Below are 19,324 nucleotides of genomic sequence, written 5' to 3' on the forward strand. Positions count from 1 at the left end.
TCCAGTACTCCTTGACACTTTTAAAGATTTTATATAAGATTAGATGATCTGCTCATTGAATGCTTGTTATTATGTGTAAAACGATTTAGAATTAATGTTTTCTCTATGGGGAAATTCTTTCACAATAGGTTTTTTTTTTATTTCTTCTGCAAGAAACTATAACTTAGAAAATTAAAAACTACAATTTCTTAACTCTACTTCATCCAACTTTAAAAACTTAGATTAACTTTGTAATTTGACATTCTTATTACAAAATAAGATGAATTATAAAAATTCATCAATGTCAGTTAAAGGATGAAAACTATGTATCTGTCCAAGAATTCTTAATGTTAATCATCAAAACTGTAAAATATATATATATACATATATATACATATATATATATATATATATAAACCTCATTCATGTTTTTCTAAGGACAATACTAGTAGACCTCCATTGCTACCTCTCTTTTTGTTTACTACTTCTCTTGTCCAAAGTTTTCAATATTTTAATTATACTTGTATTATGGTCAAATAATTTTCCCATTTACAAAACATTTATATTGTTATTTACTTTATTTATTTATTTATTTATTTATACTTTTTGTTATGGTAAATTTAAACATCAGAAAAGACTTAGTATGTATCTGATATATTCCTCATTCAGCTTGAATAACTATCAAATTATAGAAAATAATGTATCAAATATAGTCACTTGTTACTCTCTATCCCTAGATGATGAAGTTAATATCAAATTTTCTTTTCATTTTTAAAAACATCAGAATGTATCTCTAACAAGTAGTTCTAACAGTATAGTCTGTTTGACCCCTATTGGTCCCCAACACCCTTTAAAGGAATTTATTTTCAAAAAAATAAAGATGTTGGTTGCCTTTTTCTTTCTGATCCTCATGAGTGGACAGTGAGGTTTTCCAGAGGCTACATGACATGTGATATCACAAAGGAATGAATGCAAAGCAGATATTAGAATTCATCTGCTTTCTATAAGAAAAGTTATTTTAAAGATTTACAAAATGTAAAATGTCACACTTCTACTTTTCTTGTTTTGAAAAAATATATTTTTATGAAAATATGTTAATATTTACTAGATTATTATTTTTATTTAAATGACCCAATTAAGGGGCGCCTGGGTGGCTCAGTGGGTTAAGGCCTCTGCCTTCGGCTCGGGTCATGATTCCAGGGTCCTGGGATCAAGCCCCACATAAGGCTCTCTGCTCAGCAGGGAGCCTGCTTCCCCCTCCCCCCCTCCGCCTGCCTACTTGTGATCTCTCTCTCTCTCTCTCTCTCTGTGTCAAATGAATAAATAAAATCTTTAAAAAAAAAAAAAAATAAATAAAAAAAAAATAAAAAAAAAAAAAAAAATGACCCAATTAATACTTTAATTTTTATGTTTTAATTTACAATACATGGATATCAATAGATACACACCACTTAAACAAAATAACTTCAGGGTCCTCAATGATTCTTTAAAGTGCAAGAGATCCTGAGACTCAAAAATTTGAGAGCAAGTGCTCTCATGTACAATACCACTCTTAGGTAAAAACTAACAACAGTCCCATAACATCATAAAATAGTCCAGTCAGAATTAAAATTTCTTCCTTTTGTAATCATTTCTTAAATTTATTGAAATCAGAATGAAAATAAGATCTATATATCACAATATAAGTCCCTTTAAGTCTGTAAGTTCCTCACTGGTTGTTTTTTGTGGTGGTTGTGTTTTTTTTCAATTTATTTGTTCAAGAAAATAGGTTGTTTTTTTCTGTATAGCTTGCACAGTTTTGTTTTTGCTGATTACATCCCCATGATATCATTTAACATGTTCCCCTGATCTGGATATTTTCCATATAATATTACTTACATGTACAGGCATGAACAGATTCAAATTTAATATTCTTGGCAAACACCACATAGGTATTATAATGTAAGGGTTTTTTTTCTCTTTTTATGAAGTTACTAATCATTGATGATCATTACTTTGAACTGTTAATTTGCTTGAGGTTACAAAATGATAATATAGTAAGTCTTTTATTCCTTAAGATAGTAAACAGAATACCTCTATAAAAATAATTTTTTTGTCTTAAACTATTTCAGCTATGTGGGACTATTTTCTTCTGCAATTCAGAATAATTGCAGAAAACCCACTAAACCTATTTGGGCTCTTTGTAGGCCATCTCCACTCCAGGGCAAAAACAGAACATTTGTGATAATAATTAAAAAATAACCTTCACACCCAAAACCAGTTAAACCAGTAATAAAGAAGTAGTAAAGTAGTAAAAAAAAAAAAAAAAAGTAAAAAAGTAGTAAAGAAGTTTCTTCTCCATTTTGCCCTCTGGGTTGGGAGGTAGGGTAGGCAAGAGACTATAAAAAGAAACATCAAAAAATATGTGAAGTGCTTTACTTAGCACACTCTCAAAAAAACTATAAACTGAAAATTGTGGTTATTTCTACTTGTGATTTCATTTGTTGAAACCTACCTTTGTCCCTTAGGAACAGGACTGAAAACCTGAAATAAACTCTACTGGTGTGTGCTCTACTGACTTTTAAAAAAATTGTCTTCTACAATCCCAGTAATTTCACTGCCAGCCCTGGAGAAGGCCATCAACTTTTATGAGTCTGTTTAGTACAACAGCAGCAGAGTGAAAGTGAAATGCACTTGGAGCAGTAGATGTTGTTAGGGCCTCCTGCAGCATACTGGCTCATCTGGCCCACACTGCCAAGTTGTTTGTCTGTCCATTGCCTAAGTACCAGCACACATTCTTCACACAGATGCTGTATATTTTGCTTTCACTCTGCATAAATTGTCAGGATAAATTCAGAGCAGCATTTATGTATGTTATCTAAAATTTTAAGTGTTTCATTTCTTTTGAATAAACAACAAAGTATGAAACGTGATTTTTTTTTCTTTCTCTAGTTTCTGCTAAAAACTTCAAAGAGGCTGAGAAGACATATGAACTGTCATGATCTTAAGAGTGCAATCTGTCAGTGTTTTCAATCAGGCTCCTTCAAAAACTGGTTGAAAGTGTTTGGTAGATTGATTCAGAAAGGAGTCTAAGGTTGCATACTTCAGAGAAGCCTGAACGTGCTTGCCACAAATTCACACACAAAAAGGTGTGTCCTTTTTTCCAATTCAAAAAGGGTGAACAAAATAAATAAAATTTTAAAAAATCCAAAGGGATAGCATAAGACATTAATTCAACAGTGACAAACTTCAGCTCCTTAATTCTAAACATTCTGGTTAGAAATGAAAGAATTTCAGAATATAAGAAAAATGTCCTATGTAGCCAGAGACAAAGGTATGGTAATAGCCAAGCCATGAAAATTTGCAATACAGAGCTTCAATTTAATAGTACTTTATTTTATAAATTTCTGATGCTAAGAATGACTTTCGGTGGTACTTTACAAGGTAAAAGAATTTTTATACACATTTTCTTAGTGAAAAATCACAAATCCCCAACAATTTTCTGTCTCCAAAGCCCAACGTCTTTCTTTTATTCAATCCCTACCTAGGTTTCATCTGTTTTGTTTTGTGCTTTACTGAAGTATTTAAGTACATAATCTCAGTCTTAGACTTCCAGCCTCCAGAACTATGAGAAATAAATTTCTATTGTTTATAAACTGCCCAGTCTATGGCATTTTATTATAGCAGCCCAAATAGACTAAGGCATTACATAATGAGAAAGAAAGACATCATTGACAGAAATAGAGATGCTAGATAGAGGGGTATTTTCCTCATACAAAACTACATATTTTCATTTAAGGCTCCCTTAATTTCAGATTCAGTTAATTAAAAGATGATTCTTTAACTCTAATCTTAACCAAATCCTACATAATCCAACTACCTGACTGATATTCTCACTTGGACACCTATGGGCATATCAATTATAATTCTGCCTATCAGAGGTCTTAACTTCCACTCCTTGACAATTGTTCTTTCCTGAATCTTCCTTGTCTCAGAAAATGTCATTTTCTACCCAATTGCTCAACTGAATAATCTAGAGTAGTCCTTGATTCTTTTATTTTCTTCACCTCAACGCCACCACTACTATTATATGATCCACCAACAAACATGTTCCACCTAAAAAACATATTCCACATCTGCCTACTTTTCTTTATTTTCACTATTTTCATACTGGTCTAAGTCACTGTTAACTACAGCTTTGATTCCTGCAAAAATCTCCCAGATGGTTGTTTCCCTTCTAGTTGTGCTCCTTTATAATCCACATAAAAGCCAGAGTAATGCTTTAAAAACATGAAATGAAATGGATTTTTTTTTCAAACTCCTACATGAAATTCTTTAGTAGTCTTCTATTGAATTTAGAATAAAATCTAAATTCTATGGCCCATTATGTCCCACACAATCTGACTTGCCCTTACCTGTGACTTCTCTCTCCTTTATCCTTTCTTCTCTGTGCTCTCACCACATTGCCCTCCTAGAACGGGCCAAAATCTTTCCCTCCCTGGAGATTTTGTCCTTGTTTTCCCCTCATTCTAGAATTGTCTGTTTCTAGATCTCTGCATAGCTGGTGCCTTCTGGTCACTCAGTCTCAACTCAAATGTCACCTCCTCACTGACATTCAATTTTAAGTAGCCTTTCCCACCACCCTAAACCATCACTTTCTAGTACAACATCTTCCTTTTATTTATTTCATAGCATGCATAAAAAATCTCATTTGGTTATTTGTTTATTGCTGCCTCCCCACCCCAGTGTCATCCCACGGAGTGAGCATCTAGTCTGTCTGGTTTACCCCTCCATTTCTTGTGTTTGGAACACACTCAGTCCCCACCAAATATTTGTAAAAGGAGCAAATGAACAAAGTGGCTCTTGTTGTGTAAATCAGTATAATTCTGGCTATATAGAATTCCCATTCTTCTAGTCTCAAAGATGGGAAAATATGAGGGTAAATATACACTTTTGTGCAAAGGTTGCTACAGATTCAGATCTGGAAAATTTATTTCCATAAAGGAAAACAAAGGTTAAATTGTAAGAAATATTTGAAGATACTTGTGGACAGTTATGACCCCATTCCAAGGGCTCTGCAAGTCTATAAACAACAGAAGCTCAAGCCACATCTTGGCTGGTATGCTACTGTTTTCTATAGAATGGGGAGAAATCTTGGCTTGTGTTCCAGTGGAACAGGACTGGTGGCTTGAGGGACAGCAGGATTATTGCTTTCCAATGTGACAGGATTCCTCACCTTAGATTCCCAGAGGGCAGAGAGCAAGGACCACATAGCCACACAGGCCAGTGTTCTGACTTCTGGCAAATATGCAGGCCCCAGAGTGAATAATAAATTAGGCCTGGCAGATTACATGTTGCCCCAAGAAGAGGAGAAGAGAAACAGAACAGGGATGGACAAGTGCCCATGGGAAAAGAAGAGTATTAGCTCTCACATAAACCACTGTGCCCTGAGTGACTGGCTTAATCAGAAATCTGGCAGCAAGAAAAGGAACTGAAGAAAGCAAAAAATAGCAGACAATCCCCTTCCTTCTTATTCTTTAACTTTCTGATGAAGGAATAAAATATTGTTACCAGATGTATCATGTGATGATGTTAATTATCTTTCTTCCATCATCAAGAAAGAATTGATTCATATAATCATTAATATAAGACCACTTTAGAAAAAGTAGTATATGTAAGTTATTAGTAATTCTAACTGGTCCCACACAAACTTGGACTCAGATTATGGTTTTATCACTTAAAGCCATGGCAATGTCACCTTTTACAATGGGAATACTTTACTATTACTACATTAGAACAGGTAAGGAAAACATAGACTACTCATGTAAAAAGTTTAATTCAGGACATGGAACACAGAACTCTCAATAAATAACAAAATATAAACAAGATATAAAATAACTATTTTAATATCAAATCTTTTCTATTTTCTGTTGATGGATAAAGCAAGTGGCCTAAACAAATGTAAATTTTCCCCACATAAAGTCTATTGGATGTTTTGAATTTGACAGAAATCAGAGGTTAGAAAAAGTAATTGTTCTTTATCTAAAATATGTGTATGTCTACATATTCCCTTGAAGTCTGGCATGAGCTGCAGAATTTAATTATTAAAAGCAATAATCAAATAGTGAATGAATAAATATAATTTTAGAATTAAAGTAGAAACTTTATTCCAATTCAACATACTCTTATCTCCCACTCACCAGTTTAGCAAGGAACAAAAAGCTGAATGATGTATTTCAATAATAATAGTGGGTAAAGAAACAGGTACACTGTTGTTGGAAGCATAAGTAAATGCAAACTCCCTGGGAAACAATTTCTCAATATGTGCCAATCCCTTTAAAAATGATTTCTCTTTGGTCCAGCAGTCTCATTCCCAAAATCTTATCCTAAGGAAGTAACAAGAGTTACATAAAGATATATGCATAATTGTCTCATTTTAGGAATTTTTCTAGAAGTCCTTGCCCCCAGAAAATTTGACCATCCATTATTTGAGATTTTGCTAAGTTATGATAAATATTTTGTAGTCACTAAATATGACAATGTAAATATACATTGGCATTAAAATAGTCCTGTGTTATTCATTTAACAATTATACTATAGCAGAGAGGCTAGGAGACCAGCAGAGTAGGAGGACTCTAAGTTCACCAGAGCTCATGGATACAATTAGGTAATACTTGCATTAGTATAAATCACCCAGAAAACAACCAGAAGACTGGCAAAACAAATTCCATAACTATAGGTAGAGAAGAGGCCACATCAAAGAGGGTAGGAAGGACGGAGATGTGGTGGGGAATGAAATGGACAGTGGCTGTCTGTGGTTGGGAGGGAGCTGCAGGCATGATGAAGGGTGAGAAATAGATTCACACAAGGGAGATAGCATGGGAAAACAAATCCCTATAACATTTGGCTTTGAAAGTGAGAGGGGCTGGGTTTTGTGAGTTCTTACAAGCAAAAGGACTTAAAGCCTAAAATTTTAAAAATCAGTGGGCTCAGTTCTGGGAGAGCCTTGAGGGCAATAGGAAGCTTAGTCCCCTCCCTTAAAGAGACAGCACAACAAACAGCCCACAGAGATATAGGGTAGAAGCAGCAGCAGTTTAAAAAACTCCTGGGACATATGGGAGGGAGAATTATTTACTCATCTCAGAGGGAGACTCCTCCAGGAACAAAGGAGCTGTCAGGTGAGATCTCCCTCTCTTGCTCCTCAGCATAAACACATGGCCACCTGTAGGAACCACAAAGTGCCCATGTTCACTAACTTGCTTACATCAAGTTTACCTGCCCACCCCCAGGTCTTCAGCAGATCCACCCTTCCCAATCATGTCTGCCTCAGTCCCAATGCTATAGGTCCCCTCCCCCAGAAGACCAGTGCCACTGCCATATCTCCCAACCCATGCATTGTGGTGGCTGTGGCAGCAGTGGGCCCTGCAGAAGCCTGAGGCACACCTTTTAAATTTGGGTGCCCCATCCCACGCAGGACCAAATCCTGCCTACAATAGGCAAAGAGAACCTCTGCAGATGACCGGACTGAAAGAAAAATCGACCAGGACAAAAGAGCAGGGTCCATATAATAGACATAGGAGATATTCCCCGAAGAAATAGGTTCTGGGTAACTAGGGACACGGCATTGCAGGGCACTACAGGAACTTTTCTTCATACGGCTATTTTTTTCAAGAGCAGGAAAAATAGTTGACTTTCCTAATACACAGAGAAACAGACAAAAAGTCAGAAAAAAAATGAGAAGACAGAGTAATATGTACCAAATGAAAGAATAGGACAAAGCCACAGCAAGAGACCAAAGTGAAATGCATATAAATAATATGCCCGGTAGAGAATTTAAAGTAAAAACCACAAAGATACTCACTGGACTTGAGAAAAGAGTGGAGGACATCAGTGAGACCATAAACAAAAAAATAAAAAAGAACCAATCAGAGATGAACACAATAAATGAAATTAAAAATACATTAGATAGGATAAATAGCAGGCTAAAGGAAACAGAGGAACAAATTAGTGACCTGGAAGTCAGAATAATAGAAGTAATCAAGCTGAACAGATAAGAGGAAAACAAATATGTAAAATAAGAATAAGGGAATTCAGAACCTCCATCAAGTGTTATAAGGATCCCAGAAGAAGAAGAAAGAGAAGAGAGGACAGAAAATTTATTTGAAGAAATAATAGTGATGAGCCCTGGGTGTTACATACAACTAATGAATCACTGAACACTACATCAAAAACTCATGATATACTACTATATGTTGGTTAATTGAATTTAATAAAAATAAAAAATAATAAATAATAAGGAAAGGAAAAGATAAGAAGAGAAGAGAAAAAGAAATAATAGCCAAAACATCCCTAATCTGGGAAGGAAACAGATATGCAGATCCAGTAAGTACAGAGATTCCCCCAACAAAATCAGACTGAGGAGGTCCACACCAAAATACAGAGTAATTAAAATGGCAAAAAAAGTAATGATAAAGAGAAAAAAAAATTTTTTTTAAGATTTTATTTATTTGACAGAGATCACAAGTAGGCAGAGTGGCAGGCAGAGAGAGAGAGGAAGGGAAGCAGGCTCCCCACCGAGCAGAGAACCTGATGCAGGGCTCGATCCCAGGACCCTGAGATCATGACCTGAGCTGAAGGCAGAGGCTTAACCCACTGAGCCACCCAGGCACCCCGACAAAGAGAAAATTTTTAAAAGCAGCTAGAGATACAACAGTTACATACAAGGGAAACTTCATAAAGCTATAAGAGGAGTTTTCAGCAGAAACTCAGGCCAGAGGAGAGTGCCATGAAATATTCAAAGTGCTGAAAGGAAAAAATCCATGGCCAACAATACTCTATCCAATAAGGCTATCATTCGGAATAGAAGACATAAGGAGTTTCTCAGATAAACAAAAGCTAAAGGAATTCATGAGTACTAACCCAGCCCTATAATAAATGTTAAAGAGTACTCTTTGAGTGGAAAGGAGAGAACATGAGAGTATGGGAAGTAGAAAACACAAAAGCAGTAAAAATATATTTATCTATAAAAATCACTCAAGGGATTCACAAAATAAAAGGTATATGCCACCAAATACATAAAACATGGGGGAAGAGGAGTAAAGAGTGGGTTCAAATATAGGGAACCATCAACTTAATATATAGACTGTTGTATGAATAAGATGTTATGTACAATCTAATGATAACCATAAATCAAAAATCAGTAACAGATATGCAAAGAAGAGAAAGGAATCCAAGTATATCACCAAAGAAAGCCAGCAAAAATGAAAGAGAGCAAAAAAAGAAAGGATCAGGAAAAAGTTATTAAAGCAACCACAAAACAAGTAACAAAATGGCAATAAATACATATCAATAATTACTTCCAATGTAAATGGACTAAACCTTCCAATCAAATGACATGGGTGATGGAATGGATAGAAAACAACACCCATCTACATGCTGTCTACAAGAGACTCATTTCAGACCCAAAGACACATGCAGATTAAAAGTGAGGGACTAGGGTGTCTGGGTGGCTCAGTTGGCTAAGCAACTGCCTTTGGCTTAGGTCATGATCTTGGAGTCCTGGGATCAAGTTCCACCTCAGGCTCCCTGCTCAGCAGGGAGTCTGCTTCTCCCGCTGACCTCTCCCCTCTCATGCTCTTTCTCTCTCATTCTCTCTATCTCTCGAATAAATAAATAAAATCTTTAAAAGTTGAGGGAATAGAGATTTGAATTTATCATACAAATGTATGTCAAAAGAAAGCCAGGGTACCAATACTAATTACAGACACACTGGACTTTTTTTTTCTTGACAGCTCATTATTTTTAATGTACAATACTCAAGGTACAAGAAAATGGCACCTAATATAGTTATAAATAAAAGAGAAATCAGATCAGTCATCAAGAGCTCCTGAGTTAATGACATTTTCATAACTTCAATGCTTATCTTTGTTTTCCAGGTGTAATTTGATAAGATCATCCATTTGAAGAATGTTAATTGAAGCTTCTATTCAATTTTCAAATTTCAAACTCTGTTCAAATTTCAAACTCTTAACTTTCACTGTGATTGGTTTAAATACCCCTGCTTGTTTGTTCTTTCAAGGTTTACCATTGACAAAATCAAGACTAATCCATTTTAGATTTTTGCATTCTTGGTTAACTTGAGCCTCACTACTGAAAGCTCTTAAATTTGCAATAAAATATGTGGAGTTGAGGCAGCATTAATTGCCAGTGTGTCAGGAATAATAAGAAGAGATCTCGCGGGGCACCTGGGTGGCTCAGTGGATTAAGCCTCTGTCTTCAGCTCAGGTCATGGTCTCAGGTTCCTGGGATCGAGCCCCGCGTCTGGCTCTCTGCTTGGCGGGGAGCCTACTTCCTCCTCTCTCTCTGCCTGTCTGTCTGCCTACTTGTGATCTCTCTCTCTGTGTCAAATAAATAAATAAATAAAATCTTAAAAAAAAAAAAAAGAAAGAAAGAAAGAGGAGATCTTGCAAACTCCACAACAGCAAGCTGTTTTTGAGATCCCATGCTGGTTGTATGTTTTTCAAGGTATATGAAAGGGGTTGCTTCTACAGCATCCCCACCTGGAACCATGGATTTTGAGTCCAAAACTCTCTTCAAAACACAAAGGTCATCATGTAAAGAGCACTCCATCTCATCACATGTGAAATCATTTGTCCCACATAAGATAATTAATGCAGATGTATGAGTCTTAGTACTATTTTAAAAAATAAAGTGAAATTCTTAAATCAATATTTTCATAAAATCAGTCTATATAGATATTTACCTTAATCAACGTGATTGACTCCTGCTTACATGGTTCATTCAGACATGGAAGCAATACCTGGACTTTGTAGAATAGATGAAATGGTTATTCCATCTTCATTTACAACAGACTAATATAGTCCTCTCCCATGTGTATAACTGCTCATATCACTAAAAGACTAGAGCAGCAAATCAATGGAAAGGAACAAAATAGACTTTAGCAAGAGACAAAGAAGGACACTATATAATAATAAGGGGGACAATCTAATAAGATATAACAATTGTGTATATATATATATATATATATATATATATATATATACCCAACATGGGAGCACGAAAATACATGAAACAGTTCATGGCTAACATAAAGGAATTAAGTAATAGTAATACAATAATAGTAGGGGACTTTAACATCTCATTTACATTGATGGATAGATCATCCAAACCAAAAATCAAAAAGAAAACAGTGGCTTTGAATGGACTAGATGGACTAGATGGATTTAATAGGTATATTCAGAAAATTCCATCCTAAAAGAGCAGAATACACATTCTTTTTGAGTGCAGATGGAACAATCTCAGATTAGATTACATATTAGACCATGAAACAAGTTTCAACAAATTAGAAAATATTGAAGATGTATCATGCATCTTTTCTGATTAAAACTCTGTGAAACTAGAAATAAACTGCAAAAAAAATCTGAAAATAGCACAAATATATTAAGGTCACATAACATGCTAGTAAACAATGGACGAGTCAACCAAGAAATCAAAGAAGAAATGAAAAAGTACATGGAGAGAAATGAAAAAGAAATTATAATGGTCCTGAATCTTTGTGATACAGCCAAAACTGTTTTAAGAGGAAATTTATAACAATATAGACCTACCTCAAAAAGCAAGAAAAATCTCAAATAAACAACCTAACCTTATATCTAAGGAGCTAGAAAAAGACAGACAAAACCCAAAACCAACAGAGAAGGAAATAATAAAAATGAGAGCAGAAATAAGTGCTATAGAAACTTTTTAGTTCATTTTAGTTTTTTAAACAAACAAACAAAAAAAAATAGAAAGATCAATGAAACAAGGAGCTCTTTGAAAAAATCAACATTGATAAACCTCTACCAGACTCATCAGAAAGAGAGAGGAACTCAAATAAACAAAACCACAAATGAAAAAGGAGAAATAACAACTGACACACAACAAAAATACAAATGATTGTAAGACAATGTTATGAAAAATTATTTTCCAAAAAATTAGACAACTTAGAAGAAATGAATAAATTCCTAGAAACAGATAACTTAGCGAAGTGAAGCAGGGAGAAATAGACAATATGAACAGACTGATTACTAGCAATAAAATTGAATTAGTAATCAAGAAACTCCCAACACACAAAAGTACAGGACCAGACAGCTTCACAAGCAAATTCTACCAAATATTTAAAAGGGTTAATATCTATTCTTCTCAAACCAGCCCCCCAAATAGAAGGAAAACCTTTGCATTCATTTTATGAGGGCTGCATTGTTCCAAAACAAAATCAGATAGACACCACAAAAAAGAAAATTACAGGCTAATATCTCTGATGAACATATATGCAACAATTCCCAACTAAATATTAGCAAACAGAATCCCAGAATACATTAAAAAATTATTCTCCATGATCAAGCAGGATTTATTCCCAGGATGAAACTATGGATCAATATTTACAAATCAATCAAAATGACACATCATGTCCATAAGAGAAAGGATAAAAATCATACCATTTCAACAGATGCAGAAAAAGAATATGACAAAGTACAACATCCATTTATGATAAAAATTCTCAAGAAAATAGGTTTAGAGGGAACATACCCAATATAATGAGGTCATACATGAAAAAAACCACACCTAATATTATTCTCAATGGTGAAAAACTAATAGCTTTTCCTCTAAGATCAGGAATAAGACAAGGACGTCCAGTCTCTACACTTTTATTCAACATAGTACTGGAAGTCCTAGCCACAGAAATTAGACAACAAAAAGAAATAAAATGTATCCAAATTGGTAAGAAAGAAGTAAAACTTTCACTATTTGAAGATGATATGATACTGTATATATAAAAATCTTAAAAGAGAGCACAGGGAGTAATTTCTCTGATATTGACCATAAACATTTTTCTAGAGATGTCTCCTGAGGCACAGAAAATAAAAGCAAAAATAAACTATTGGGACTACATCAAAAAAAAAAAAATCTGCACAGCAAAGGAAACAATCAATAAGACAAAAATACAACTTATGAAATGGGAAAAGATATTTGCAAATGACATGTTCAAGAAAGGGTTAGTATCCAAAATATATAAAGAACTTATTCAACCCAACACAAACACACAAAACCAATAATCAAATTTAAAAATGGGCTGAAGGGGCACCTGGGTGGCTCAGTGGGTTAGGCCGCTGCCTTCGGCTCAGGTCATGATCTCAGGGTCCTGGGATTGAGTCCCACATCGGGCTCTCTTCTCAGCAGGGAACCTGCTTCCCTCTCACTCTCTCTGCCTGCCTCTCTGCCTACTTGTGATCTCTCTCTGTCAAATAAATAAATAAAATCTTAAAATAAAAAAAAAATAAAATTAAATTAAATTAAAATAAATAAAAATAAAAATGGGCTGAAGACAAGAACAGACATTTCTCCAAAGAAGACATACAGATAGCTAGTAGACACATGAAAAGATGCTCAACATCACTTGGCATCAGGGAAATACAAATCAAAAATAAAATAAGATATCAGCTCACAGTTAACAGAATGGTTAAAATCAATAGTACAAGAAACAACAGATGTTGGTTCCCTATCTCCAAATCCTAACCAACATCTGTTATTTCCTGACTTGTTAATTTTAGCCATTCTGGCTGATGAGAGGTGGAATCTCATTGTGGTTTTGATTTGTATTTCCCTTATGCCAAGTGATGTGGAGCATTTTTCATGTCTGTTGGCCATTTGTATGCCTTCTTTGAGAAATGTCTGTTCAAGTCTTCTGCCCATTTCTTGACTGGATTATTTGTTTTCTGGGTGTTGAGTTTGATAAATTCTTTATAGATCTTGGATACTAGCCCTTTGTCTGATGTGTCATTTGTAAATTCTTCTCCCATTCCATAGGTTGCCTTTTAGTTTTGTTGGTTGTTTCCTTTGTTGTGCAGGAGCTTTTTATATTGATGAAGTCTCAATAGTTCATTTTTGCTTTTGCTTCCCTTGCCTTTGGAGATGTGTCTAGTAAGAAGTTGCTGTGGCTGGGATCAAAGTTCGTGTTTTCTTACACTGCTGGTAAGAATGCAAGCTGGTACAGCCACTCTGGAAAACAGTATGGAGTTTCCTCGGGAAGTTAAAAATAGAGCTACCCTACCAACCAGCAATTACACTACTAGGTTTTTACCCCAAAGATACAAATGTGTTGATCCAAAGGGACACCGCACTCCAATGTTTACAGCAGCAATGTCCACAATAGTCAAATTATGGAAAGAGTCAAGATACCCATTGACAGATGAATGAATAAAGATGTGGTATATGTACACAATGAAATATTACTCTGCCATCAGAAAATAGAAATACTTACCATTTACATTGATGTGCATGGAACTGGAGGGTATTGTGCTGAGTGAAAAAATCTATCAGAGAGACAATTATCACATGGTTTTACTCATGTGGAATATAAGAAAACCCACAGAGGATCTTAGAGAAAGAGAGAAAATTGAATGGAAAGTCATCAGAGGGAGCAGAACTATGAGAGACTCTTAACTATAGGAAACAAATTGATAGTTGCTGGAGAGAGCTGTGACGGGGGCTGGGGTAACTGGGTAATGGGCATTAAGGAGGGCATGTGATGAGATGACATTTGGTGTTATATACAACTGATGAATTATTGAACACTACATCTGAAACAAATGATGTACTATATGTTAATTAATTTAATTTGAATTTTAAGAAAAAGGAAACAACAGATGTTGGTAAGGATGTGGAGAAAAAGGAACACTTTGGTGTTGTTGGTAGGAATGCAAACAAGCACAGCCACTGTGGAAAACATAATGGAGGTTTCTTAAAAAGTTAAAAATAGGGGGAACTGGGTGGTTTGGTTGGTTAAGTGTCCAACTTATGATCTCAGCTCAGGTCTTGATCACAGGGTAATGAGTTCAAACTCTGTGTTGGGCTCCACTCTGAGTGTGAAGCCTACTTAAAAAAAAAAAGTTAAAAATAAAACTATACTATGATCTAGGAATCACACCACTGGGTATTTACCCCCCAAATCCAAAAACACTAATTCAAAGGGACACATGGAATCCTCTGTATACTGCAACATTGTTTATAATAGCCAACTATGGAAGAAGCCCAAGTGTCCATTGATAGATGAATGGATAAAAATATGATATATATAAAATGGAATATCCAGCCATAAAAAGAATGAAATCATGCCATATGCAACAACATGGGTGGATCTAGAAAGTATAATGCTAAGTGAAATAAGTCAGTCAGAGACAGACAAATACCATATGATTCCACTTGCATGTGGAATTTAAGAAACAAAACAAACAAGGAAAGGAGAAAAAGAGAGAGACACACACACACACCCCCAAAAAACACACTCTTAACTATAAAACACAGACGGATACCAGAGGGAAGGTGAGTGAGGGGATGGATGAAATAGAGAAAGGGGATTAAAAGTACACTTATCTTGATGTGCACTGAATAACATATGGAACTGCTGAATCACTATATTGTGTACACCTGAAATAATACAATACTGTATGCTAACTATAGTGGAATTAAAACTAAATTAAAAAAATAAAAATAAAGGTATGAAATAATTAACAACATTATTTCATTTTTATTAAAAATAATTATTTCTAGGGTTTCTGGGTGACTAAGTCAGTTAAGAATCCAACTCTTGATTTCAGTTCAGGTCATAATCTCAGGATTGTGAGATCAAACCCCACATTGGGCTCCCTGCTGGGCATGGACCTGCTTCAGATTCCCTCTCCCTCTGCCCTACCACTTGCTCAATCTAAAAAAAAAAAAAAAAAAAAACCTTTTTTGTATACGACCAGAAAAATCCTTGGAAGGATATACTACAAAACAATAGTTCTGATTAGCATTTGATTATATAATTACATTTTATCTTTATTTTATTTGTATATCTGTATCTTAAAAACATTTTTATAATGTCCAATTCATTTTTATGTAAATAATATATTAATATTTTATTTAATAGATCACAAATTATTCTATAAAGTAACACCTAGCCCTTAATATTTACAACACACAAACCCTTAAAATTATTTTGAGGTCCTTAGCAGGAATAACACAAAGTATACATTAATATTTTCCTATACCTAAACATGATACCAGTTCTTTGCAATATATGTATCAATTAGATTAAAAAAGGAGTAAAATCAAAGCATTAAAAATTAATGTTCTAAAAAACATCAATCAATCAAATCAAATACTATTTAGAGTAATATTAACATGTGTTTGCTTAACCTAGTCCACAGTAACTTTTTGTTTTGTCCTATCAGGACAATTTATGGTGTTATTAATTATTTTTCTTATCACTTATTACTTGACCAAAATATTGGTTTGAACAAAATAGCACAATAGAAAATATGGTGGTGCAGCACTAACTGGGAATGAGTCTTCTTGTTTTGTTTTCAATGTGTTTGTGAAGAAAATTCTCCTAGTCTTCTGGAAACTGAAAAGGATAAAATAAGACACCAACGTACTGGAATCATGTAAGTAGAAAGCACAATAGTAGTGAGAGTATTCTGAAAACCTGTCATTTTTACAAAAAGATTTAATTCAAAACCAAAGAAGCAACAGAAAATAAAAAGACTTGCAAATGAATATTTTTAAAATTCGATATTGGAAATTCATTTATTTTTTAAACCAGCCAAAACCTTAAAAAGTACTCTTTCTTTCCCCATTATAATTCATGTCATCACAAACACCTAGAACATAAAAGAGGCCTACCTCTAGCCTGTCTTGGGTGTAAGTCAGGTGGGAGCAGCCACCTAAAGAGAACTCAGCTTTTGGCATTAAAAATAATTTTTCAGATGGAGGAAGCAAGATGGCAGAGGAGTAGGAGACTGAAATATCATTGGGTCCCAGGAGTTCAGCTAGATAGTTATCAAACCATTCTGAACACTCACAAACTCAATAAGAGATAGAAGAGAAGAGCAGCAATTCTAGGAACACAAAAATTGACCACTTTCCAGAAGGTAGGACGTGCAGAGAAGTGAATCCAAAGTGATGGGAAGATAGACTATGGGGGGAGGGCCTGGCTCCTGAAAAGTGAGAGAACAATGGAGAAAAAATTAGAACTTTAGAAGTCTGCTTGATGTCATTCCAGAGGCTAAGTGGGGGAAGGAATCCTCATGGGGACAGTGTGGTCTCAGGACCTCTGCGGTCGCAGGAAGAATGGGGGTGTCTGAGTGTGGCGGAGTGTGTTAGGTATCAGAGTGGAGAAGCTGGATACAGAGATGGAGCCAAGGAGTGAGCTTTCAGATCAGGGTACCTTAAACGGTGATCCAAGGCACAATCAGCCACTGCTCTTTGTGCAGGGACCCCACAAGGGGAAGATGCAGAGAGACCTCTCCTTCCTTCTCCAGGAGGAGTGGCACAGGAGCATATGACAGGAATCTGCTGGGTTTGGAGACTCCAAACAGGACTGTGCACCAGAGATAGAAACACTTGGTCAAAGTCCAGTTGAGCTCAGTGCAGCCAGAGACCAGGGAGATGGAAGGGATTGACTGCTTTTCTCTGAGGGTACATTGAGGAGTGGGGACCCAAGCTCTCGGCTCCTACAGGTGGAGATTTGGAGGCTGCCAAAGCCATTCTCATCCTCCAAAGCTGTACAGAAAGTGTTCAGGTAATAAAAGCTACTGAGAGTGAACCCAAGCAGATTACTTAGCCTGACCCTTGACAAGGGCAGTGCAATTACACCTTGGGCAAAGACATTTGAGAATCACTGTAAAAGGCCCCTACCCGAGAAGATCAACAAGAACATCCAGCCAAGACCCAAGTTCACTATTCAATGAGAACTGTGGAACTCCAGAGCTAAGGGAAAGCAACAACACATAGAATTCATGGCTTTTCTCCCATGATCTTTAAGTCTTTCAAAGTTAAGTTTATTTTATTTTATTTTATTTTCTTATTCTACTTTTTTTAACTTCTCTCTTTCCTATTTTAACGTTCTTTAACTATTTTGTCTTATCAATAGCTTTTTAAGAAGTTTTTAAAATTTTCATTGTTATAGTCATATTTTATCTTTTCATTATATTTGATCTTACTTTTGTATACATACAGGTTATTTTTCTTAAAAGTTTTGGGATACAATTTGTTATAATGGATCAAGATATAGCCTAAATGTAGTCCATGGCTTTGTTCTGGTCTCCAGCCTGATCACATTCTCTCCTCCTCATCTTTTTTTCTTTTTCCAACCGACTTATCAATTCCTTTCTTAGAATTTTTAATTTTCATATTTACAGCCATATTCCATCCCTTCATTGTGTTTACCCTTATTTTTATGTATATATATAAGTTTTTCTTTCTTTAAAATCTTGGGAGGTAGTTTCATCTAAGAGACCAAAATACACCCCAAATCAAGTGGGTGGCTCTGTTCTATTCAGCAGTCCAATATATTTCCATATCTATATCATCTATATATATAAAATTATATTTTTATTTATTTATTTATTTATTTATTTTTATTTTGTCCCTCTTTCTTTGCCCCCCCAGTTTCAGTTCTTCTCTGATTTCATTAGCATATATATTTCTGGGGTCTTTGCCACCCATTTAGTACATACTCCCTCATTCATATATTCTTATCTGGATAAAATGATAAGGCAGAAAAAAATCACCACCAAAAAAAAACAAAAAAACAAAAAGAACAATAGGCAGTACCAATGACTAGGGACCTAATCAATATGGGCATTGGTAATATGTCAGACCTAGAATTCAGAATGATGATTATCAAGTCACTGAAAATCAAATGACTTGATTATCAAATCATTTTGAGCTAGCTGGGCTCAAAAAAGGCATGGAAGATATTAGAGAATTCCTTCTGGAGAAATAAAAAAACTAAAATCTAAACAAGTTGAAATCGAAAGAGCTATAAATGAGGTGCAATAAAAAATGGAGGCTCTTACTGTTAGGATAAATGAGGCAGAAGAAAGAATTAGTGATATAAAAGAACAAATGATGAAGAATAAAGAAGCTAGGCAAAAGAGAGACAGGCAACTACTGGTCCACAAGGGGAGAATTAGAGAGATAAGTGATACCATAAGACAAAACAATATTAGAATAATTAGGATTCCAGAAGAAGAAGAAAGAGAGAGAGGGGCAAAAGGTACATTGGAGTGAATTATAGTAGAGAGTTTCCTTAATATGGCAATGGGAACAAGCATCACAATCCAGGAGGCACAGAGAATCCCCCTCAAAATCAACAGAAATAGGCCCGCACCCTGTCATCTAATAGTAAAATTTACAAGTCTCAGTGACAAAGAGAAAATCCTGAAAGCAGCTCAGGACAAGAGGTCTGTAACATACAATGGTAGGAATATTAGATTGGCAGGAGACTTATCCATAGAGACCTGGTAGACCAGAGAGAACT

The sequence above is a fragment of the Martes martes genome (genome assembly GCF_963455335.1).
Source record: "Martes martes genome assembly, chromosome: 1".
NCBI lineage: Eukaryota > Metazoa > Chordata > Mammalia > Carnivora > Mustelidae > Martes > Martes martes.